We start from the raw sequence: 27295 nt of genomic DNA, 5'->3' as shown, positions 1-27295 counted from the left end.
CAAGGCCGTGTGTTGACCGCACGGTCACAAATACTACAGGCACTAATACAGCAGTATGGTAAACAAAACAGGAAAAAACAGTGGATGACGCACGGCCTCAGCGGTGAGTTGCGTACGCACGAGAAGGGCTACGGAGAAAGGGAAACTTATTCCGCACCATCGCTGTCCAATAACGCAGAAGCACCCAGTGCGCAGAAGATTCTGCTGTTGTAGTTCCGCCTGAGAGAGTAATACTTTCTGGTTATTCTGCCGTTCGTGATGAAGGCAGGAACAACAAACAGAATGACGTGATGGCAGATGAAGGGACGTTACATTATAGGAAAATGAAAGCGGTTTTCGGGCAAGAGTAGCTTTTACGATAACTTCTTTTTACGAAAACAGAAATCCTATTGGATACAGACATAGAGGTGGCACTCCTTTAGACTAACCGAACATTTTGATTCGTCATGTCCGCCGTAGATGGAAGCCTTATTGAAAACCTATGTCGAATCAATAAGGTACTTATAAATAGCGAAGTGTTTTTCTTGTGTTTAACGCAAGGGTGTAATGGGTTAGTTCTTGATTAGGCTTAGAAAATCCGCAGGGTGAAGATTGACGATTGAGCTATGGGGCGCTAAACGACTCTCGAGTATTTATCGTTTCAACCTGATGGCCAGAACCGCTTATGTAGAACGCACAGTAGACACTATATGATGTCCTATATAGACACCGCACATGTTTTTTTTGTGGTGTACGGACGAAATCGGTTTGTTACTGATTCCGTTAGATCATACAGGGCTTAGAAGGGACAGATTCCCACAAAGATCCAAGCAACATTCCCCAGCCACTCGCCTCACAGCTTAGTGAATATATTGCGTCACGCGTAACTTGACAAAATACTTATTAACATCGTGAACATTCTATAATGTCTTTAGTAATTTGTTGTAAAGTAGTTTGACATTTATGTAAATTTCATTAATAAATACATTGAATTTCAAGTCCCGTTTCTTTCATACAGCTGCTCACAAGGGCTCATTTGTCGAATTGATGGTCTTTCATTAGTACCGTTAGACAGACAAGCCTCGAGCATTCTGTCGACGATCGTTAGAGCTTGAAAAGATAACGTTTGTAGATTCTGTCTTGTTTGACAATCCTCTCGCGTGCTCTACTTTCTTCCTTATCAGCTCAACTCGCAATACAAACAAAAAAAACCGAACTTGGAACTTCATCCAGCCAATTTTTCTTGAGGCATCGAGAAGCTCTCTAGATTACGTTCTCGTTGGCCCTAATAGCTCGTTTGGCAGCAGTCTTCAGCACTCGTTGTGTACTTCCGTACGCCCTATTTATTACTGTTACTGGTAGAGCTATTGTAGGCTGCAAGTATGTGTCGTTCTAGCGCGAACTAAATGACTGGTCCCGCACTTGAAAACTCAGAGAGTCAGACAAGCTACCGCCATCGAAATAAACATGGCAGCAAGCTTGCGAGTTTGTAAAGACCATACGTATTTTGATATCTATAAGATATTTGTGAGTTTGTTAGTCAAAGCAATGCCCCGGAGCTCTGTTTGCGGTTGCTAAACTTAGCCAAGCTGGGTTTCTGTACATGACTATGTGCATATATACAAACAAAGGCGATATTGTCATTGATTATATCCTATATATAATTCCAGTTGAATAGGTAGCAAACTACACGCATGTGTATTTCGCATGAGACGACAGGAAGACGGTCAGTGCGCAGCTTCGAATACTGTGGCTCACGTTAGGTAAGTTTAACCTTGAACAGGCAGCTAACTTACCTATTTGATAGTTAATGTACCCTAGGTGGGCAAAGAAGTGCACAACGTAATTATCGCATACTACAGAATCACCGAAAATGTGGACATAACGATTACAAATAAGGTGTTAGAGACGCGATGTCTATGTTTTTTTGTGTCTATATTTGCTAGTTTTTGTTAGTTGTAAATTTCTTTGATGCTCTCGACAATCTGATGTCCTTAGGTCTTTTCGTGCAGATGCGGTTAACCCACCGTAATACGTATTACCGCCGCGGAAAATACGAAGGCGAAGTTTGCAGGAAGGAATTAATTAGCTCGGCTCGTTCCCCTTCCCGTAAGAACAGGACAATGTTATTCATTTTAGACCCTTTGCACGGAAACGCTTCATTCAAGAAACTCAGTAGAGCTTTGAAAACATTTGTGAGAGTAATAAAAAAATACTTACGCGGTCTTTGATCGAATAACAAAAAAATATGACCCAAAAATGAATCCATCTAGTCGTAACTTAATTCATTACGCTTTTCTGCAATAGAGTTGCTTTTAGTCAAATCTTTGCTTCACTTTACTATCTATAGATAGCGTATATAGTCTGGGTTTTACGATACAAGATGTCCGATAAATATTAGAAATCTTCAAAGTGAATAGAACCCCGAAAAGGTAGCCTGACGTCGTCTACTAGTGCCACTCGTAAAAGCCAACACTTTGAGGAGGGATATGGGGACATGCTATTTTAGCTTCCGCGCGACCGTACGTCCCTTTCGAAACTTTTTATAACATAAGCGTCATGACAGAAAGACAAGAGCGGTTACAGTAGCATTATTCAATTGCTAAACGTTCCGTGTAACAGCCAGGTGAGGCAGTGGAAGTTGTTTCCATTACTCGTAGGGTAGAGTAATTTTGTTACGTTTGTCGATGATGTTCCCATCAACAAACGTTCAAACAAGCAGTTCTTCTTTTCGGTGACGAGAGGCCCGTGGAGTCTGCGTTTACGAGGGGAGGCCCACGCTCAACGTGTCAGGATACATTGCCTTATGTTAGTTCCAGCTACTGATTATTGTACGAAGTGAACGACCGATTAGACGAAATGTAATGTTAGGCCAGTGTGATCACAGATAATGCTGCGGTTTTCGTTAGTAGAGTTGTAGTTGCCTGCCTGATAAATGTCCACGTTTGCGTTAACTCTGTATCTCGACGGTGGTAGCGTAGCAAAAGCCGCTACTTTAATCGAAAAGAAGATCCTCTGCGAAGAAACGTACACATACCAAACCGTATGGGGACCTGGGTGGGCTTTCCTATTGACAAACCTGTCATTGGAAATGTTCCACTATGCGACACTATTTTTTTAGATAGGAATATGTTAGCAAAACGTAAATGATAACGTTAACTGACCACACAATGCCTATTTACTATACGGACAGCAAACTATGGTTACAATCAGTCACTTGTGTGCTGAGATGAAAGACCCTTACGGATAGGCGGCGTTCGTTCACTGTTTCGCGGTGACCTATACGACAATGACTTATCAACTACTCTTACCGAGTTGCATCAGCTAACTTTCAAGGTCAGCCAACACTGATAATTTCTATAGTTAGCGCATGAAAACGTCGGATTATTTGGCCATGTATGATGGACAAGCAACTTCGGTTACGCAATTCTCCCACTGAACATGCATAGTCTTTGCACACAGCTTATAACTAACCTTTAAGAAACGAATAGTATATAGGTCATCTCATTCGAATGTATAGTCAGTTTTTTTCAGCGACTCATCATCATAATAACCAACATGGTGATTATGATGATCATCATGCTGATGGCAATCGTCATAGACGAGAAGAAGCATATTCAGCTTTTATTAGAGGACATAAAAGATTCAGCGAGGGAAAACAAGTCAAGCAAAAAAAAAACCGCTTTTCCTACCTATCTAAAGGGGATACCGTCAACTGGTATTGCCACGACGTGTTCAACTAATGATTCAAAAAGGCCTACTTTGCCTTCAACAGTCTCCTATTTCTAGTGCTATTGTTTTTGACTGGAACTGCAAATAGCTGAATCAACCACCAAAAGCCATGCGACAAGAAGATGTTGCCCGGACCGACTGGAACTAGGGCTATCCTCCACCCGCTACTTTTTGCCCCATCACTCCACAGTATACTAAAGTGAGTAAAGCAGGATGTACAATGTTTACTTCATGTTACATAATCAGTTATCGAGTCGGCCTAGCTTAAACCCGGTGGTTCGTATGATTTCGACAGGCGCCTCTGACAAAGGGCAAAACAACTTGTCAAATGCAAGCACCAAGCGCGTATCATACACATGTTAAAAGTACTCAGACGAAGACATTTCGCAACTTCATAATATGAAGGTTCGATGAAAACCTAAATTCTCAACAGTCATTCTACCTATATCGCAATGATACTGCCGCGAAGATGTGCGTGCGACTATTGGGAAAGTAACAAATATTGCGCGGAAATATGACAAAGATAAGTTTTCAAAGAATAGTATTTGAGAATAAAAACAAAGAAGAATTATAGCTGTTGACTTCTATATTAATTTACACAAAAAAAAAAAAACAAAAACATCACCATGGTACAAGCTATCCTCAACGCATCACCAGCACACTTGGTTGGTGGAATCAATTACCGTACGCGATCGTAAGCAGACTTTACTAACATATTCGAGTTTCGTTAATTCAACGTACAGGAGAGCGTTGTGGCTAACAAATAAATTGAGATAAACACAACTCTACAGTGAATTCAAGCGATTCATGGTGATTGCATACTTGCGCGCTCGAAAAAGGGGTGTACATCTGAAGGCACGATGTCGTGCAATCAGGCCTGCAATAACGAAATGCAAGGGTGCTCGTGTTGGTGCAGACGCGTACGAGAACTGCGAGCGCCATTCGATTACTGATTTAAGAAGAAATTGCAATTAGTCTACATGCGGAATTATGAACTGAAAATGAGATCTGTACAATGTTCATACAAAATAAGGCCTACAAATAATAACTAGCCAGAGTGACAATTACTATATCGCAACGTCTGAAAAATACGCGCGAAATTTGAATTGGTGAACGTTTCGAATTGTTTGTATCTATTCTGTGGATCTATAAATGGAAAATTAGAAGCAGTGTACGCGTAAAGGCAATGCGTAGGCAACTGTGGTTGATATGAAATTCAATAACAACCATTTTCGAATTTAGCCAGCTAGGAGAGCTAGGAAGCCACTCGTGGAACTGTTGAGCTGACTTGCAACATCTTTGACATGGGACGCTATTGTTTACCTTTTACTACCTGTATATTTCTTAACACAATCTACTTTTATATTTGTATCTTTTTATGTTAATTATACGCTACAGAATAAATGTTTCGAACTTTATGATCGGCACTGCCCTAGTTAGGTACATTTTCCGAGCTGTCGATGATAATACACTCTGGAAATCAGCGTAGTAGTCAAACGGCCTTGTCCTTAAATACAACACTAAGTCATGAATGACTCAAAACTGACGGTATGACAAACTTGCCATTAACACGGTGAACAAAGTTTCTTCGACAAAAAATTTTAAAAAGTCCACCGTTATACGTATATATTTTACCGGCTAAGGGAAACTTTCAAAATTTTGCCGCGCTCAATTTTTGGCAATAAGGAAATCAGACGTGGTTCCAGTCCCGCTTTAGAGGCTGGTATATTACTTATTGGCCAGGCGAATATGTTTGAAAACAGAAAATTAACACTTTTAGATTTACTGATACGATTTTTACTGTTTTTTTTTTTTTTTTTTATCCTTTTTATATTGGCTCAGATTTTCGAGCCAAAGAACAGTTCCGCTGCAACAACATGCTTATAGAATATTATGATATTCATTATTACTTATTCTTGAATTTATCATTATCTTTATAAGAGGAGTCCGTGATCTGGTCAAGCCTAACGGAAGTTATCGTGTTTTAACCATAATGATCGTTCTGGCCTACTTAACGCTTCGGCATTCTATTCAACACGCGTGTATTTGGATTGGATTGAAGTTATTACATACACCTGTTTGTTTACGTTATCGGTCATGGTTTGCTTTTCGGCTGAACGCAGTAACCCGTCAAGTTTACGACCAACTTTGACAGATTTCGTAGATACCGTATTCGAAATGTAGCTCGTCATTTACCGGATTATGGCGTATGTTTATCAAGATGACGCGGTCGCCACCGACGTCAGATAGCATTGCTAAATCGATTGGATTGCTCAGTATGAATTTAGCTCAGTATTGATATGGCTATCGTTATTGACTATATCGAGCTTCTGTTGATTTCCACTGTCGTTTTGTTGAAAACACGAACGCGAGAATGTCATTTCTTCTTTCAAATTTGCACGGAACTTTAATCGTACCTCGTAATTATAGGCAACGACCTTGCGTCTCTCAATGTCTATAAGGATTACGAAAACAGTAGGTCACCTTAGAACTACTTGCTGAGTTCTACATCAACTGAACACCCGTCTCCCTTCTCGTCTATTCACTATATACTTACGGTATTAAATAATAGCGGAGCATATTATGTCAATAGAAGCAACAACAGTCAATAGAAGCGCTGAAAGCAAACGATAAGCCTCTTTCAACACTTATTACTATACTTTAATTCCAAGTGCTAGCCCGCTGGCAAATTTGTATCTACAATCATATGCCATTTGTTCAGACCGCTAAACCGCTTTTGAGCGTGTGCATTATTACGCTACTAGCGCTTACATCCTGGCGTCCGTTGCAATCATCCCCCATCTTTTCCTCGCGAACACCATCTCGCTGCTTCCTTTGCTGGACCTGCCGAGATGACGATTATTACTGGCAGAACGAGTGGAAACATGCGAGCCCACAGGCCGGTCACAGCAACAGAGCAACGGCAAGCAGGAAGCGTTAGAAATGCTGGGGTGAGAGCGGCGGACCCGAGACCGTTTCGCGTATCCTCTAGACAACCTCGGGAAACAATCGCTTCGGAATGATTCTATGTAGACTTATCTCCACGGGCGTCTACCCGTGCGTAGACAATATTGTATGCGCCGGCAGTAACGCTTTAACCAATGGCTGGTCTGTGCTTCTGCCACAGCAACCGTTGTGACGCGCTTCTCGTGTGCTACCGAAAAGACAACGGCACCTGATTTCATGAGTGCGGCTAAATACGGGAAGGGGGAGCGGACAGACGGCAGCCAGTAATTACTCGCCAAACTTACCAGAACCCCCCGCGACAACAACCACCGTCAGCCAGCGCCAGTCTGGCCCCGACGCTCTCTGGCGGGATTGGTGCGACTCTGATTACTGCTGCCGGTGCTACTAGGCTAAACCGACAAAGACAGAAACTAGGAAAGCAGCAGATCTCTGCTAATTACACAGGGCGTCGCCGGCCACGCCACACCTAGTTTTGGTTTGGTCGCCGGTCCCTATCAACTGTGCTATACAACAGCGTTGTTGTAAGGTGTCCGCCGCGTCGCTGCTATGCAATGGCTGTAGAGCGGAAAAGATTGTATTTGCCTCATTATTGCTACCTCCTCTTGGCATGTTTTGTTCCCTCTTTTCTGACACAACGTACGGCGTTATTTGCGCATCTAGTATCTAGATCCAAGCGTTCAGAGAAAGTACGGTACACGTAAATAAACCATCGCTGGGCTGTTAACTGTGTTATACAGCTTTTTTATCGTTTTACTTAGAAAGACGGTCGGCCGGCTGACCCAGCAGTGTCTCGGTCGTTGATGTCTCGGCACAGTAATCGGCTACGAATACACAGCGGATAATTCAGGAAGAATAAAGGCGTAAAGATTAGATAATACAAATTGTTTGTATGTTGCAGCGCCTCTTTAGCCGGCGAAGCTGGCGGAGCTCGTGGGCGCCACTGCCTTTATATATATATGTATACATATTGTTGGCACCGGAGTGCGAGGGCCGATACGGGCGAGAGTCTAAAGCAGGAAGAGTCGCACGGTGCTCGCCGACTGACCACCGATGAAGTCTCAACACTCCTTTTTTACGAGTCCCGCTGACGTTAGGCCCCGCCCTCAGATAGTCGTCTTCGGCCCTGTGATTGCCCCAGAAAACAAAAAGAAAAAGATAGTGAGAGAGAGAAAGGAGACTACCTGGATGTACTGGACTGCAACATTTAATAATTGGCTCTAATTTGATTAATACTAACTCAATTAACGCTCCCCGGGCTACATTCAATGCTTACTCACTCAGCCAACCCACTTTCCCGCTTGCTACTGTGAGGTTGCAGTAGCACCTCAATATATACCAACTCCGACCCAAGTACATTTCCTGTCTCGTTCCCCGCATCGGAGTATCAGCGAATTTGATCGTCTTCTTGGCGCCGTTGCTGTTACCTAGATGACGATCCGCGCGCGGGAGCAGCCTGATTGGCCAAATAAAGCTGGTTGGCTCACTCGGACGCACGTACTTAATAAGCGAAACGAACGACCGGTCAAGGACAATGAGGGGTACGAACGAAGAAGATCGAGGCAATAATAGGAAAAGCCGAGAAGATAAAGATAAGGAACGACTCAGGAGAAATTCGTCGCACTACACGAACACGTTACGTTTGAGTAGGTGGTGTTAGGAGTCGTAGGAAGGAATCATAGAGGAAGTTGTGTTCATCGTCAGTCGAGCAGTAGACTTTAATTCTTGAAGACCTAGAGAGATCGGGAGGCGATCAAGAATGTTGTTAGCTATCCCACACCGAGTAATAACCAACAACGACAGCAAGAAGTGCAATCGTTATATAGTGAGTGCCTGTATAGAATAGACAGTAACACTTAGTGCATAATAGACAAAAGGCGAAACTCGACTTCACTCACGAACCGAGAGCAGTCGATCTATATTTTTATAGGTAAACACAGCGTAATTGACAGGTAATGAAAGATAAACGTTGATATAGTGTGCATACAAGTAACGTTCATTAGTAACTGAATTACCAATGACTCTGAGGAATGTATCATATTGATCGAATTGGCTTGGGCAGGCAGCTCGAATGAAGACAGAGACCAAGGAACAGCGACATAAAAACAACACTGGGGTAAAGCGGGACAATAAGGATAGAAAACCCACGGGAAGACAAAGACCCAAAGAGTTTTAATATTTCAACGAAGTTGGGAAAAGTTTGGGATACAGTGTCGTCGCAATATATTCATTAATCATTCGTGACCATTACTACTGCTATTATTATTATTATTATTAGCTAGCTAGTTGCTTAGAGTAACGCCAATGGGGTGATACGCAGGCTCCGCAATCGAGTTCGTACCGATAGAAGAACAATAGAAAAATAAAACAGTTATTGGAAGGAGCAACGTCAAAAGGGGTTGCTCAGTGTTGCAGATCAGGGGACACGGAGGTGTTACTGCTGTTTCGCATGATTAAGTAGATCATCTGGGTAGCAGATTGCATAAACCCAGGTACGCAATACGTACATCTACAACATTCGGCCGGCCTGAATATTAGGACAACATAGGAGCACAGCTAGCCCTGATTATTTGTTCTGCTATCGTATGCAAATAGAATGATTAGAACAAAACGGTCGAACTGTTGCTTACTGTTATGGATTCTTTGCTACGATCACTGCTGTAAAACGACTCAAGTTATTCGGTAATGCTGGAAGATAAGTGGGCTAATAATGTCCGGCTCCATGTCTCTTCCTTCAAAAATAACTTGAGAAGAATTCAACGCTTACATTTGTTAAGTTTACCAGCTCATTATGACCAATTAAATCCATCCGTATTAGAAAAACTCTCGCGTATGAAATTTTAAAGGCTCGTGACAAAAACATTCCAATAGGGGTTGACTTTTGTATTATGAAGACTACGCATTATATTTATCGATAAAGGGTCACTGTATGCATTTCCGATAAGACATGAAGAATCTGAGATCCATAAAGCAACGCTGGTTGCACCTATGACAGCCTAAGTCATCGTGATATTTTTACTGGAAACCTTATTCTAACATTGTCTCGGATATTAATCGGAATGGTGGCTGGTTCACTCGCGTTGTTTTTGTTATTTACAATGCGGTAAAAATAAATCTGTTGCGATTTTTTCGAAAACAAAAAAAAAAACCCTAAATATTTTTGCCAGAACATTCGTCTCTCTTTTGTCGTGTAGAAGCTCCATCTACTGACTATACGATGGGGGCCATATCATACGCATCACCAGCGCTCACACAGGGGTCACGATAATGGATATTGACCGAGTAAATACTCGAACTATGCACTCGTCTTTGTGTCCTTGTGGTGTATCGGAATTTTATGTTCTACCTTATAGGTTCGTATTTACTAGCTACGAGTTCACAGATTTGCAGTGATCTGCTGGTGCTACAGGCAAATACACCTGAGCACCACGGTATTTTTCTTCCAAGCTGTCTATTACGTCCCTGTGGGGCTAATTGCGACACCACTACCAGATGGGAACAATGTCCTAAATTCTCTAAAAAAGAAGTCAATAACCCTAAGACCTATCTCTGCGAACGATCACCTATATGCAGAGATATTGCACATACACAATACATTCATCCAATCAGACGAGTTTAAAGCAGTGCCGTTGATACCTTTTGTGTGGGCTGCGTTATCATTATACGGTCATGATTATTTTGCCGCGAGAAAGATACTGGTCAACTAGAATCTCTTTGTAGCTCTGTTATTTCAGTAAAAATATAGTATGCTTATCGTGATGTCTAGTCGTCCGAAATACCCGTTCTAAAGCAAAGATAACGTCAAGTTCTATGCATGACACATCTGCGAACGTACGACACGTGCCTTCGTTTCGTTGAAAAGCTACTTGTCGCTGTTATTTTTATGCCTGAAAGTTTCAATCAATCCTCGCTCAAGTGCTTCCGAAAACTCTGCACTGATGACAACTCTGATGTAAACGACGTTTGTCAGTTATAAATCAATTTCGTTCACTATAGATGCTGCATGCGTCCTCTTGGGTGCGAGTGTCAAGAGTCAACCGGGGACCGAAACTCAAAAGGGCCCACCTTGCTCATAACTCGAGCGCAATCACTTCGATGTTACATGGTATCATGTCTTGGCTTTAATAAACGTAAAACTTAACGTAAATTTATTTTTAGTAGATACGTATATACATTTACTTATACGTATCTACTGGAATCCGATATATATATAGGTCCAGCTTGGAGGCCTGTGGAATATGGTGGAAACTTGGATTGCTCCTCTAATTACACAAGGGGCTTCGTTTTAGTGTAGTGTACAGCGTCATCTTCTTTGCAAATACTCAAGTTGTTCCTTTTGGGGCCGTATCTGCACCGGAAAAGAGAACAGCACCGCTCGCCCGCTTTCCGACGTTCTTAAAATACCGCCATCAGCGTCTACTTCCACAAGTGTAGCTATGTCTCACAGGAAGATACATTTCACCTTTATAAAGGCAGAGACAGCTCCGGGGTTTGTGATAGGAAAGCGTCACATAGACTTCAAGCGTTCCACTATTCACCATCTAACCTAGTAAGTCGCACCTACCCCGTTTCGAATTCTGCCTGAGGCATCCCAACGAATCACACCTGCGTTCAACGAACGTGAACGAAGCCCGAGGCGCTGACGAGACCGCACCTACTGTTCGAAACGAGCAGGGACGATGAGGCCGCTGGGGTCAGACTTACCCGCTAGTGGGTCGGCGACAAGCCGTTCAACGAAAAGACGAAGGGATCGCCGAAATCAAAAAGCGCATACCTTCAAGAAACTCGCTTCTTTGTTATATTCATCGACAGCGACGTCCTCAGCAGTACAACTAGGGCTACACGACTTAACTTACTTTCTTCCGTCTTGTCGTTTAGAAGGCCTAGACACAGGAGCTAGATACAACGGGCAGAGACAAGCGCGACCCTATCACACTCTATACGAAACCGGTGTAAGACTGCATGAAGGAGCCTTCTGTGTTTCGTTCTCCCTCTCGTCGTCGACAGGCGGGAACGTAAGCTTCTTGTCGCGTCGTTGAGTTTGCTACAGCCACCATAGCGGCTGCTCTTCCGCCTCTGGGCGTTCAGCCGGACTTCAGAAATTCCCCTGGAACGGGCCCCCAGTTCCCTTTCCCCTAGCCAAGCCCGCACTCGACTCGCCGTTCACTTGCATCGCCACACGAGACGAAGTCTTTACGCCATCAACGCCAGAGATTCGCCACCATCTTGCTGCTTCTTCGCGCTCATACGTAAGTTTCGAGCTCATGCCTCTTACGACGAACGGTCTTCCAGCTTGTCGGAGGCCAGGCTATTACCTACAAAGAAGAAGTAGTAGCATCAGCTGCGGCAGAAACATACGCCAGCCATTTACCAAGTTGAAAAGTCGGCCTCTGTGTCCTTCGTGTTTAGCCCGTCTCGATCATTCTTTTCGTTCGTTTTCTTTCACGAAAACGCCTCGCGATCTCCCATAACCACCTCCATTCGTTTAGCTATTTGCTATTTGCTTCTTTGCAGACGGCAAAATGCCGGTGGATGACAAGCCGTCCCGTTTGTACGAAGTGACGGTGCCTCTCAAAAAGAGGCAAAAAAAGAGAAAGCCAAGTACAGAAATGCGCTTCTCGGCTGTCCTGCTGTTTTTACAGATGTCATTTCGCTTCAACGTGTTTTTGAACGAAAACAGTTCTATCGTACTAGGCAACCTATTGTGTACACGTTTGCTCTTGCACTCCGTTAAATCTGATGCCCAACCAAAGTACACAGTCGACGTGCTGCGTTTGCTGGTACCAACGAAGGTACGATGACGAAGGCAATATGGACGGGAAGAGGCTTCGGCTGTCTACGTACTCATAAACCGATGAAAAAGCCAGAATCTCAATTGTTACTTAGCAACTGGCTTACTTTGCCGCAAAACTGCCTCGTAATTACGTGGTCCTCGCTGCTGTCGCTTCCGGCTAGAGTCGGAGATCAAAAAAGACGAGTCCTATCGTCTTGTATGGCCTTCATCTGAACTTCGTATCATCCCTGACCATGGGCGACACCAGGGACTTGGCAGCTCAGACGCTGCTGCCAATCAACTTGCCCGGCAACCATGAGCTGGATGCTTCCTAAATGTCAATTTTTCTTGGCATAGCTTACCAACCTCATTCAGTTCAGTGCCAACTACGTCGGTAGTTTAAAGTTATCAGTACATATGGTAAGAGGAACAAAAATTGAAGCAAAAAATTACACAAAAGGGACGATTTGCGCTGTTACCATTAGCACATATGATAGACATCTAACACAAGTAACCAAAACACCGCCATAGATGGCAGTAGATGCTACAAATAAAATGGCTTTTAGTGCCGTTGGTTGCTGCAATCAGGATTTTTATCATTTTCATTTAGGATTTTATTTTTCAGGAGTCAAAATAATCTCGGAAACGGCATGATATATTCGGCAAATAGGTACAGTTTTAGTAAAAAGCTTTACTCTGAAAGCCGCGTGCTTGAGAAAACTTGCTTTCATAATTAAAATTATAAAAAGAAAAAAGAGCATTCCGACGACATAAATTGCGCTCGTCTTAACATAGCGCTGTACTATATACTTGTATATCGGATATTTTACTAGCTGGATATATTGGGTACCAAAGGAGCACCATTTCGTACCACGAAGCACTACATGAAGGCGTGGTCCCGCCTCGTTTGACCTTTCCCCCATTTGGAATAGATTTATGCTGCAAAACCCCTCTTCGAATATATTTCAACCGAAAAGGTATCCATGCTTAGACATACTACAGTTCAAAGTATAACAATATATGGGAATATACGCTGAAACATTCATGGACAATTTCATGTAGTTACGGAAGCCATTAAGTCTCGGTAGTTCTCTGATGATATTACAAGAAGATCTATTATAACGGATAACAACGATGAGGCAAACGGCCCCATATCGAGGCCCTCGATAATATATGTGTCGTAATATTTAACTAGGAATAAAAATATATGGCGTGTTATAAACCTCTTAGCCAGATAACAGTTGGTATGGTATAACTGAGGCTCGACGGTGAGAAATATAGTCGCTGCTCTGCATACAAACATTTTAATATAAATGCTCTTTTTGTCTATACGGCTGAGCTGAAGGCCAACGGCGATATGCAGGTCTCATGTTGAAATGTTGATGCACACACTTCAGCAAAAAAGCATTCAGCAATAGAGAAATCAGGCTATCTGTTTTTACCGCCTGTATACTTGTGTAGGTACAACTATAATGAAATAGTGCATTAACGTTCTCCAAACGAAGGATAAATATTGGACAGCAAAGATAATCCCGTACCACTTTCTGCTTCAATAGTCAATGAAGTACTTGATTTAGATAATTTAATCCATAATAATTTGGAGATGTTTTTACCTAAAAAAAGCGGCACAGAAAAAACATTGCCGATGTGGTCTGTGACGGTTATCTCGTTCGAGGGCTACCTTTACTTAGTGTATTGTTGGGTCAGGATTACAGTGGCTAATGAGCATTTCCTTGACTGCGTTGCCATAGCAACTATAACTAACAGGCATACCCCCACGTAGGTTCAGACTTCAGAGTTTGTAAAATTTAATACCAGATACTGATAATCAGAAAAATGAAAAGTAAGTAAGATAAGGTACTATTTGTATTGTTTATTTATGGTTGGCCTGGCGTTTCATAGGTCTCTTGAGAAACTCGAGACTAGTCGGAGCGAGTCGTTCATGCTGTACCTAAACATAGGCGATTCCAAACATTCACTCACAAAAATGTATAAATAACTGTCTTAACAAAAAAGGCTACTAGTAAAAGAAAAAAAAGCCTTTTCTCTATTTTATAGGGCGATTGTTGACTGAATGATGAAATGGCGGTTTGGACGAACTGCTTTAGTTAATTAGTATGACCTAAATGGTTTACAACAAAAGACGTTTTCAGTGCTGAGGAAGTAGGTATCTGCCTGCAACCTTCTATGACATTGCTAATGCTTAAGGTTGCCGCTATTACATGAATTCTTGGAAGAGTTGCGCAGGTCTATCTTTATGTATATTCGATGAACTATTCGTAGGCTTCACAAATAACTTTGTTTAGGTATCGCTCTTCAGCGTCGTAATAATTTGCTGTTTTCGTTGCGACAAGGCTCCTATACCTTTAAAAGATACTTGTTAGTTAAATTCCAGGTTTATTCATACGATAATATTTAGGCGAAACCGTGCCATTATGTTCACCATCATAAATATCAAAATGTCGAGATTGTTTGATTCTTTTTTAGGGCTGTTATATGAATTGAAGACTACATGTGGGTTTATCAGGCTTTTATTGGGTTACTTATAAGCATTATTTCAAGCTAAGGCAAACTGCCACTTGGTCGTTCGCCTCTCTTTTCTCATGTGTTGTTTAAATACAGCTACCCTTTTACTATCGTCCTTCCTGGGTCGAAAATTCTGCGCACACTCTCGTTGTCTGTGATCTTTTTTGCTGGCCACTTTGCACTGTTTGACAATTCGTCTTCCTCGCATTGTCACAACAAAACACGCACACGCATCTAAGGCCACTGCGTAAAGCCAAAAACGCATCCATCATCATTTCCGGAAGCAGGCCTAGTTCTATACGTAGGAATGTATAAAGAAGGCCAAACAGAAAGCAGAACCACATTCACCCCCCTGTTTTTGTTTCGAGACGAATTGCACCTACGTACACCAATTCACGCCGCACCGCTCCGCACCTCCCCGTACCGGCCCACCCCGCCTGTCGCGCTCTGGGCATCGTAGTGCAGGACCCATTGCACAGGACGGTCAAACGAGCGCCAACAGAACACCAAGTCAAGCCAAACAGGGCAACTGGCGACTTCTTTTTCGTTTTCGCGCCTTCTCTCCCTCGAACTCACTGACATTCTGTGTACAAAACGGTTTACTTACGGTAGCACTCGTCTAAGCGCTGAGACGGACGAACTGCTGCAGGCCTTCGTTTAAGTTACCGCGCTGTACTTGTGCTCTGCAGAATGCATGGCAGAGTGAAAGAAAATGAGGAAAACAGACTTACAGTCGTCGTTCGCTCTTCGTTTCAGCCAAGACAGCATCTCTATAGACGACATAGGCGTCTGACGTCCGTCAGTTCGGCTTTACGACGATTTGTACATACTACTCGGCTATGGTCTCTTCCATTCTATGACTATGTGCTGGCCTATGCTACTCACTCGTGCTCCTCTTTGCGAATGCAACGTCTGCTTTTGCTTTGTGCTTGGCCACGACCTGTCCTACCCCCACCTCTTCTCTTCCCCCCAAATCCAAGCTCCTTATAGCCAATGTTTGCCGTTTGAAGAAGAACGGTCCTTCGTTTGCCACTGCACCATAGGTGCATAAGTGAACAATAGAAGAAAAGAAAAGGAGGAAGCGCTAAAGAAAGTGGTTAGTGAGTTTCAGGGCGAAACCGTCAATCTTGCTAGGTCAACCAACCAAATTGTATCATCCTGCCTGTTCTTGTTCGTAATAAACGCACAAGTAATGTTCCTACTAATAGGACTATTTCTATAACCAAAAATATATGCACACAAAAGACGTATATGGGTATGTAGGTGTATGCTCTATAACATCTATTGTAGAATAAACCTTGACCATTTGCCCGTTTTTCCATTGCGCCCGCTGCTACTTCCGTGCAGTGTACCCGAAGCGGGTTCGAACTTAACTCACGAATGCTTAATTGTGCATCGGCGTAAACATTATTATAGTAAAAATAGTCTACGAGGCAAAGCGGCCATTGACGCCTATTATATATGAGGACGCTGCCACATATTCGTACAGGGATCTTCCTTTTGAAGATAGCGCTCATAGCGAGGCACGAGTAGGTGCAGGGACTCGGGCTAACTCTAACATTACCGCGGCGTCTAGCAATGTCAACTAACGGCAAACTGTCTTGCATTGTATTGATCCTGTTCTCCTGAACTACTAAACCTGCCATAGTAGAAAGACAGCACTAGTTGCTCCTGAGGCAGCCCTAGCTAGTTGACCGAATCTCGGCACAACACGACATTCGATGGTGGACTGGCGAGTTTTCGTTTTTGCAGATCGCTTTTCTCTCATAGGTAGTGGTTAGAGTCCTTTGTTTTTTCTTGCATGCTCTTCTCTACGTCCTCACTTAGAGTAAAACAGAAAGGAACATCACTGGAATACAGTGTGCATGCAAGGAGAGAAGCAGGACAGAAATCCTTAGGCTTTGTTCCCTGTAGCCGCGACAAAAGGCACCGCCGATCCGGCGTCTTAAGCTATTCGATTTCCACACAGATTTTCTCATACGGCATTTGCTAGACTCTTTCTATACGAATGTCAGTTTGTGTGATATTTTATAAAGAAGCGAAACTTGCTGTCTATGCAGAAATATATCCTTGATGACTTGTTTAGGACTGAGGATATTGTGCATCACTTTGGAAATTGTACATAGTTATAGAAAAAGGTCGAGACGTCGGCAGATAAACAAAATTTAATAATTTCTACGATCGAAAATTTAAATCCCTCCAACAAGGCTATTCCACCCGGGTCTCGAAAATTTAGGTTGGTTTCGCTGCAAATGTAATACACAAGCTAAGAAAGTGTAGTTTATGTTGTTTTAATTGAATCAACTCCCAGCTGCTTTAAATACGTTAATAATTAATCATGATACAGCAGATGGAAGCACGTAACTAAACAGAGTGCTCTATTTTTTCCATCACGCCAAGCTGACGGGAAATAGCCGTTGCACGTGTAGTGAGCCTGTGTCCTACTACAAACCGATTGCTCCATCGACATTTATCGCCTATGGCCTATAGGATTTGTTCAAGGCCTGTTGGCGAGCGTATGTGCGACCTGGCGCTTTATTTACCGTCGACAGGGAGACTATTGGATAACAACAGGAGTAATAGTAGTAGTTGTGGTAGTGACAATAGTGATAAGAAAAAATGGTTGGGAAAACGAACCTATGTGAAGCCGAGACCAAGCGAGTTTGGCTGGTGGAGTTGCTTGTAGTTGCGCGGGTGGCAGTAGGAGCGAGCGAAACGACGGGAAGAGCTGTGGAGTTTATCAGTGGCTATTTATCAAGTAACTAGACTTTTTAGACGACTCCACTGCTGGAAAAGGACTAAGTCAATTCTGCGCATTGCACGGCTCTACCCCTGAAAAAGGACAGATCCTTTTCGCTTAGGCCCCCAGTTTGAAAACTGACGATCAACGTTGGCCTGGCATAGTCTACTTGCCAGCAGCCTGCAAAGCCAACATAAGCTAGGAAATGACTCAGTGTGTATATCTAGCCCAATTCAATAGTTCATCCCCTCCTTTGCTACAGTCCCTATTCGGTGTGGCCACCGACGAGCGAATAGAGACTGTAGCAAAGGAGGAGGATCCAAAGGCCTCGGAAGCCTCGCTACCCTTGTAGCCGGTGCAGCGGCAGCAGTAGCTGGTCACTAGATTACAGAAGATTAGCTAAAATAGGCTAGAGGTACGATACGGAAAGAAGGTTTAAAAATTTTGCTATTAGTATAGCCCTGATTCATATGCGTTGCAATTCAAGTGTATAACAGATAGAAGTGTGAAATAGAGTCATCTCTAACAGACGCTTTTACGAACGCAATGATACGGATGCTGCATTTTGTTCGATGCTGGTATGTATACATATGCACTTGAAATGGGTTACATATATACGCAATTGAACCAAGTATTGCGGTAGTCGTTGTGATTTGCACCCTGATATTTGTTCTTTTCTAGAAAACGCGTGTAATCAAATAAGGTCGGCGTAGATTCCTGTAGATGTATGGTCAGGCATCGATCAAGGCGTCAATAAAAAGCAGGTTCGTGAAAAAATTTAAAGGATTAATCCAGCACTGGTCTTCCGTCAAGCCCAGTAGCAGTATGGGTCATTTTTGCCAAGTGACCCACGAACCTCAGCTAAATAATCAATCATATATCGACACGGACTCAACTATGGCCATCAATATCAACTACGCTTTATACTTGCCAAGCTCCACAATTTACGGGACCCTCTACTGGCCCTCTAAACGTTACATATTTGCCAAACCCCACAGAGCTCGACAACATTTTCTATGGCCTATCCAACCTGCCGCAACGGATTCATCATTATAACATTATTTTTCCGCACGTCGTCTTTCATTTATTATCGCCGAATTCAGTCTTTCCGGCGCTTTCTGTCTCTTCTTCGTCCTCTCTGTCTCTCTGTCTTTCTTCTCCGTGTGTTCAACTCTCCATCGTTTTCGTTGCTTTCGAAAAACATTATTTAGGACGATACGTGGAGTTTGCCGGCCGGCCGGCCAGCCAGCCAGCCAGCCACACTATTAATCATAGGACGGGGCTTCTTGGGTTCAAAAGGTAATGTGACGTGTTTGCCCTGGCAGTCATATGTGTACAAAACGATTTAACCACAATCAAGGTTGCGGCGCTAAAGCAAATTAGGCATCGTATTTATTATGAGTTACAGCGTAATTCCATGTCGCTATACGCATGTATCGAAACACTGACGCGCTACTTCTGCACAGAATACACTAACTTTGGAAGACGACTTATAGTCTCGTGCGCTCACAATTTGCTCGAAGTAATAACAGATTGATAGTTTCAAAGATACAGTACAAAAAAAAGGAGGAAAGTTGTGGGCGAAATCGGAGGGGGGACATGTGGGAAGAAGGTGGGTCGGACGAACGAGACAAAACCGACCCGATGCTAGCTACATCTTATGAAAAATGCTGCTCAACAGTGTCGTGGTTTCTATGGTTCGACGAGGTGTTAGTAACGAGAAATAGTTAAACAGGATGCCAGTTAGATTGGCTAATTGCTGGCTATTCAAACAGTTTCTGCACAATCCGATCATCTTCGATCGCGAGTCCGCGATTTATGGCTAGAAGTCGTCCTGCTCTTTTCTTCTTACGTAGGATTTAGATAATGCTTTGTTTAATTCTAGAAAATATGGACAGAACTGAGTGCAGAAAGGGGAGACCCTATACAATGAAAAAATGCGGACCGGGTTTGTGTCCTCAAGCTTCGCGCCGCTAACTTGCTGCTAGTCTGGGCTGAGCCAAATTGCACAACGACTCAGTAAAAATACATTGGCGCCGAGAAGCAGCCTTAGAAAAGCGCAGAAGCAACACTTCGCTACCGTAGCCTTTTTCTTTCCCTGTTCCCTAAGCACATTCCGGCTACTGGACTCCACTTTCCCCCGCGAGCGATCTGTCCACTAAGCGGCAGAAGGATATATTAAAGGGCAAGGCGCACAGACTGGCAAACTACTTCGGCAGAATGAGAGAAGGAACAAGAACGAAGTTTGGAGTCCGAGTTGGTCCAGTCGAGCTGCGATATGGGGGGCAATGTACCTACCCACGGTGCCAGTCCGCGTGGGGTTACATGCTGGCACGCTGAGTTTAGCAACGCGCGTGTCAATGACTAGCTGTGGAATTATAGGGTCTCTTCTTCAGGCGAAGAATGGCTGCCGTGCTTGGTGGTCCTCAATTAGGCGTTCAACAAACAAATGCTTCAGTCGCCGCGTAATAGTAATAATATGGTGAAATGAGCAATGAACTTCAGTCGACTGACTAAGGACAACCAGCATGGAAAAATCCCATTACTTTGAACTTGGTCGCCGTTTGACAATTTTGGTCCATTCCTGTCTAGGAGAAACACGTTCGAAAAAATGGTCCAGAGTTAGGTCACCGACATCCTTGTGGCGCTTAGTTTTTGAGAATCAACAAAAATTCGGCAAGTTTCTTTTCGCACATAGTGAAACACGAAGCCGGGTGAGCGCCTTTCTTCACTCCACTAGCAGTCGCTCTTCCCTGCTGCCACCCCCGCCATGGCCGTCAGTTGCTATTTTTTATTTGCTAAATTACCCGAAAATCTCATTATCATGTTCTAGAATCTGCCCCCCTTTCGTACTACCTGCTTTTATACATCCTATATTAGTTTGGATCCATGCTACAAGCGCACACATTACACTCTGCTCGAACAACGAGTATCTATACCGCACCCATGATCACTACGGGTATAAATAGTAAAACCATCAACCTTAATAATGGTCAGGATATTTACTGGAAGAAATTAGGCCATTTATTTAATCGCGATAGTTGTTGGTAGATAGCGTGATGGCGGCTCCGTTTAAAGAACTATAATCTTTGACGATGTATGCGGTACACTCTTGCGTCGACATGGGCAGAAATTGCATGATATGGCGTTGTTATGAAACAATTTGCGCACTTATTTTGCTATTGTAGATCTATTTCTATTAGCTAGCGCACGCGACCCAACCCACTCATCTCCAGCATAAACGTTCGTCTCCTTCAGCAGATTGGTATTCAGCATGACCGTTAAAAACTAATATCAAGAAGTATCTCTTATTACTACGATAGATTCCTATGGTAAGAATACAGCGTACTTTGCACGCTCGTCGACCATGACGACTGCATCAACGAGTAAAATGAAATGGTGCCAGCGATGCGATAATGATTCGTCGAACGCTCCTTTGTCGGGTCGTGACGTTACCGGACGGACCTATAGTCACATATGACGAGGAGAGCACAAACTGCAGTAATTACACCAGAGGCATCAGCGGTAGCGATTCCTGTAACACTGGGTGTTGATGCATGTTATGTTCGCGTCGCCGTGGTGTGGCGCATATGATTGTAGACGAGCGCTCCTTCTAGTATCAGTCTGTTTTTGTGTTCCTCCCTTGCTGAACTTCTCCTGCATTTCACTTTTCCTATCCATTCCAAGCGACCTTGCTACGCTGGAGTGACGACGATTACGCATAGGGCACTATGCGCAATAGTTGTAGAGCATTAAGCGAAAATGCTATTACAGAGTCGCGGGCAGCCGTATCTACAAGATACATAGATGCATGGATAAAGTGCTACTCACGACCGTGAGGACGACTGTCTTCCCGACGATCAAACAAGAGATAACTATGATATGGGAGTTCGTTGGTAGGGTCCCCGCTAGCTGTCCGTGTACCTCGTACGAAGTGGGAGTGGGGCAGGTGAGTCGTGTGGAGGGTCGCTTTAGGTGAGGGGTGAACGAGATTTGGTCCAACGCGAGCCGCAGTTCATTCTGTTAGCGCCGATTGCTATCGTCTTTCACTCTGCTCGACGATAACGGGGGTGGATGGCGGAAGAAAGGAACAATAAAGGAATCCTATCCAATTCCGAGTCCAGCTCTAACTCCCGCTAAGGTGAGGCAACTACGCTTTCCCTTGCCCCCTTATCTCAATAGATATGCGGAGACACGTTAGGTAAAGGCGAATGGAGATATGCATATATTAACCATGGTAATGGCAACGACAGGCGCCTGTCTACGGCTATGAAAAAAGTAGAAAGCCATACTTATGCTTGAGTTATGACATATTATTCCTATGCTATATGGTGTATGAGTATATATATATTTTTTCTTAATAATGTAAAATGGGCCTTTCTGTTCAACTCATGCCACCTTGCTGCCCGCTAGGCTGAATAACTTCGTGCAGAACAAGCCTTTTCGAGCACCTATAATTACGTTGCACATCTTTCGAAGCACTGTATCATCCCGTTTCCTATTTGTTTTCATGACCAAAAAATGACTGTTGCCACTTCTCACCTGGTTAAGCGGATTATATATGTTGCGGAAACGATTTAATGATACGATAGCGCATGTACGCAACACAGAGCATTACGTATCACAGAATCAACGTATCGCAACGATATTGTTAGTACTGCCGCCGCTGTTGCCAATTGAAAAAGGGGAGGATCTACATGAGGGGAGATTTGTTATGTGACCCCTATCTAAACCTCAACGATCGGCGCCCCGCAACTTAGTTGCCATAAGCCTCTTCTCTCGGCAGCCGCTCTTGCTGTCGTATTTTCGTCACAGTCCTCTGCGATCAGCGATCTAGGCGGGCCTAAAAGTTTGTTAACGGCTGGGCAAGCGGGGGTACTACCAACATCCCTCAACTAAATGCAGTAGCATAACAGCCGCAACGTTTAGAGAACCCTCTTAAACGCAGCAGTAGCACCTATGAGACCCTAAGCTAGCTTCTGTGCCTTTCCGTTGCGTTGGTTGGCGGTTGCTGTTAGGAGCTTCGCTAACTCACGACAGGAATCGGAGTGGTGGCTCTGCTGGCCGGGGGTATAGGTGTTGTAAAGTAGAGCCCGCATAACAGCAGTTTTAACTTTTAGCTCTTGTTCCCATTCAATATCTCTTTGCGTTGAAAGAAGGAGCAGAAAGGCTAGAAAAAGTTAAATTAAAGTGGTTCATAGGGGCGCAATAGAACAGCAATGACGTTTTTGCACGCCTCTATTCGTCGATCGGAAAAATAGACGCATCGAATAAGGTGCAAGCGGCAGGTTAAAAAGGCCAGGTCAGGGACGGACTGAAAGCGCAGAGGCGCAGCCTGTCAACGCTCGCGTTGCACCGAATGCTTGCAGCCATCCACAGAATGTACAATGCGTTGTATCCATACATCTATAGGAACCCGCGCATCAACTCACGCAGCCACACACACCGCTATAGCCGCTTATTCGAAAGATGTGGAGAAGCAGGCATCCGTACTGCGCTCCACCTACATCCATCAAGCAGGCTAGATGGCGACCCTTTGGATCTGATGGATAAAAGGGATGGAATATATTTCCATAGATTGTCCTACTGGGAGCGATGTCAAGCAAACTGGCCGGTGCGAAAGCTGTTTCAGTGCTGTTACGATAAAGGAAGAAATAGGCAAGAGAGACAGTGGCTGAGTAGAGGGGTGCGCCAACATACACGATTAATACAACTCTGCTATGAATGTATGTAGATCTGTCGTCTAGGGATGATGTCCCAAACAGTAGACGGCTGACTAGAAAATACTCTTGAGCTTGCAGGGACACCTACGCATGCTATCAGAAAACGACAATTTGAAGTGAGCGGAAAATCAGCCGAAACACAGGCGCACATCCACAGAACAGAGGGAGGTATAGGGCAGAATACAAACGGTGAGCAGTTCAACTTTAATATCCACTGGCTACTAACACTGACTATATCGGAGGATAGATCCCTTCTGAAGTAGTCCGTTGTAAGCAGTGAGTAGGAGACTACAGCTAACAGCTGAATCCAACTGAAAGAATATCTGAAACAGGGTGTGATACGTTTCTGGAATACAATATGGCAGCAAACGGCGCTTGTACTATGGTACTGCTCTATCCAGAAAACGTTCGGGAAATTCCATATGCATCGTCGAACCACAAAACCTTCAACAAATGTATAGGGGCTAGAAAATACAGCACTTAAATTCGAGGATGCAATTAAATATAAACTCAAACCTTATAAAAAAGATATTAGTCAAGGTCAAAATTTGTATAAAAAATATAACGAGAGCAGGGAAAGAGACAGGGGAAGTCGAAGTTTCGTACAATGACTAAGCTTAACTATCACAGCTGGGCCTGCAACTGTCCATATGTCTGCTTTATTATTTAGTTCAGCTGAATAATATTTTTTCTTGATTTTTTATTCGAAACCTTCCGCATATCCATATATATTTTGAGACGTATTCGATTTTGACCCTTTGATATTACCAACATAAGAGTACTTTGGATTTGAGGGGCGCATGATTGAAAGAGAAGTATTCTTATTGTCTCAGTTGTTTGTGAGCTTTTCGGTCACCTAGAAAATAAAGTGATGCTAAAATTCTCGATACTGTTGTCTAAAGCTGAACAATCGACTAACGGGTTCGGCCGTAGTAAATATAAACGAAATAGGGTCTTTATATAGGAAACGACTCGAATAGCCTAACAAGGGTACACGTTTGAATCATCAAATGATACCGTCGTATACAGCTGTGCTACGATAAGAAAGCCACGCCATAGCGATGAAACATGTTTAAGTTTAGTTACCGATTCAGGTGCTTAAAGATGGGCTGACATGTATATAGAAGTAACTTGGGAAAGAGATAAGTGCCACGAGACCCCAGACGCATATATTTGAATGGTTCCTGCTTATAGACTTATCTTCATCTAATACGAATATCATCTGAGAAGGCCTCGTTCTACGTTTTCTGATTTCATAAATAACACAAATATTAATCTTAGATATATAGGAGAGATAATTATAGATACCAGATGTCGCTTCTGTAGATTGTTAATATAATGATATATCAAATATTACTAGACGTACCAGATGTTTGAAATTGTTTCAACTACAGCGTCGACATAATCTGCCTAGAGAAGAATATTGGTCTCGAAAGATTTCAGCCTTCAGAACGTCGGAAGTTTGCTGTTTTGCCTATCTTGCACTGAACAACAGTATATTCATACTGTACGTCAAAAAACAGTGTACGTTTGCCCAATGTATTACGTTGTGCAGTATAGCCCCTAACCCGAACCTTTCAGGCTCTTTTTTAACGGGCTTAGTTATTCTATTTTTAATCGAAGTATGCGTCATTATTATTTATGATTTTACGCCATTCGTATGGTAAGTTATTTGTTCCATTGCTGAAGAAATCTGGAATACGAGGTTCTATTACGTGTTTGAAGGGTATTTCGACATTATGCTGAATAATTTTTCCATATAAACACAGTCGACATTTTTAGAATAGAAGGTTTTTTTCATAGAATCGATATCTGGTGAATTCGGTGGATGACAGCCTAAACCCTGCCTTTTGCCGGTCGTGGTCATCTTTGCGATGTGACACCGATCGTTGTACTGCAATAGTATTGGTTGACCTCTGTTCGTTGATCCTAATGCAAAGTTTTTCTATCGTGCCTTCTAACTGTTGATAGTGTACTTTAGCCGTAATCATCCATGAAGCAGAATTCACAAAGCTGTATCGGATGACACGTCCAGTCGTAAACCATATACCTATTTGCACTTGCTTTAGGGTGAAGTTTTTCCAGTGACCGCGATTATTACAGAAAAGCTATCTTTTTTTTTTTAATCACAAGTCACAGTTCGGCACAGGAACAGAATTATTATAGCGTGAAGGCACAAAAAACACAAACCGTGTGGCACTCATTTGACTTAGCTCATTAATGTGACCATGGTGAATAAGTATGGCATCTTTACAAGCACCTAACCGAAACTCTGACATCTTGTACTTCATGATAGGTTGGCATTTACTACTCACCTTCACAGAAGGTTTTTGACGAGTCTCATTTGCAAGTTCGAATTGTTTTCCCAATTTTTTTTTCAAAGTAATAGCTTAGGGTAATGCCACGGCTAGTAGCACCCTTAACGAGTGCGAGTCTTTTACGATAGGCTAGCTCCGGAGCTGTAGCTTTAAAGTGAAGCTCATCTTCGTATACTATTCGAATTTACTGATTGTTCATGGCTCACCAAAAGTCGCTTGCCAAAATCCCAAACGAGAATACCTGAACGAACCTGGATTCTAGGCAACGAGTACGAATGCATTTCGATTTGCAGGAAAAATAATCCGGAATGTAGGTAGCACCGCTAAGAAATAGGGCCATAATGTAGTATGAGATCATTCCTAATAACCTAATGTCTATCGTTAGGTATGTCCCCCTTGTCAACACAAACAAAGCAATACACTGGTGTCATCCGTTGATGCCATATTGTTCTAAACTAGTGCTTTGTCTCTATGCGGTGTTAACGATCTTGTCTAGTTTACCTCTCACCTAAGATCATTCGTTAACCAGCTTCGTTTGTCTGGCGGAACAGTTTGACAGAACGGGTACTATCAGCATGAGCCGTCGTAACGTACACGGAAGGGAAGCCGGTTCAATCGTCAGGTACTCACCTAAAATTCAACATGAAAACTAACCTTGTAAGAATAGGCGTATGAGTGTGTAGTTTACTTATTCTTTTTTTTTTTTTTTTATAATACGAAAATATCTGTCAAATTCGCTTTTATCCACTGGAATTATTATTTTAATAATTTTCGCCCCATCACGTTTACGGATCAAGTTTTTATTACAGGATTAAAAGATTTATTATTACGATTTATTTATTATCGCGGAATCTAATAATATTTTTTCAGCTTCGCCCGTAAACTGATTTATAAAAATGTGTTCCTAAGAGTATATATATAGATACGTATATATACAGACGAAGTTAAGTGGACTTTTCTTTAGTTGTTGCTTTACATTAAGAGAAACCATGCGCTGCAGCTTCCAAATTGCTGAAATGAAACCATGTCTGATCTCAACTCCTTTGTAAATCGACTGGGTTATTGCTGTGGACGGTAGCGTTGCTGTCATCTGCGTCTTTTCTTCTGTTAGATACAAAAAAACAATTGGTGGTTCATCGATCGTTGCTAGTAGCCATCCTCGCAGGCAATCCACTGAAGAGGCGAGCCGAGGGGTCCGACCTGCAGGGGGCTAGATTTTTTCGCCCGCTCCGTGTAGTCCGTCAAAGGTTGCGGCAGTCACGGCAGGGGCGGCGGTGGCGGCAGATTTCTCTGCTAGTGGGCAATCCATAAACCTTGATCTCATTCTAACAGAACCAATTCCGTTACTTGTCTCTTCTTGGTCTTGCTCTGTTCTCTAATCTTCTGGGTCGTCTAAAGAAGTAAACAGCAATCGACAACGGCGAACGGAAACGCTGTAAGACAAAAAGTCGCTTCGGAAGGACTTAAGTTGTGGCCCATGATGTTTCGATATACAAACACCTCGCCTGCCAATATTTTCACTGGTAGGAAGGAAAGCCAA

General features: G+C 43.1%; 1 protein-coding gene and 1 long non-coding RNA gene across 2 annotated transcripts in view; both read right to left on the bottom strand.

The window, feature by feature from the left end:
* Window positions 1–27295, bottom strand: part of trol (terribly reduced optic lobes) — a 236070-nt gene that overhangs the window by 130049 nt on the left and 78726 nt on the right. The window lies entirely within an intron of this gene.
* LOC111270712 (uncharacterized) overlaps window positions 1–27295 on the bottom strand; it is a 45771-nt gene that overhangs the window by 6714 nt on the left and 11762 nt on the right. The window contains exon 2 of the long non-coding RNA XR_002686426.2: window positions 26264–26385. This is a non-coding gene — a long non-coding RNA (uncharacterized LOC111270712). The remainder of the gene's footprint in view (window positions 1–26263; window positions 26386–27295) is intronic.

Source organism: Varroa jacobsoni, unplaced genomic scaffold (assembly GCF_002532875.2).
Source record: "Varroa jacobsoni isolate VJ856 unplaced genomic scaffold, vjacob_1.0 contig00062, whole genome shotgun sequence".
Lineage (NCBI taxonomy): Eukaryota > Metazoa > Arthropoda > Arachnida > Mesostigmata > Varroidae > Varroa > Varroa jacobsoni.
The sequence above is the reverse complement of the archived record's forward strand: the minus strand, read 5'-3'. Positions and strand labels throughout refer to the sequence as shown.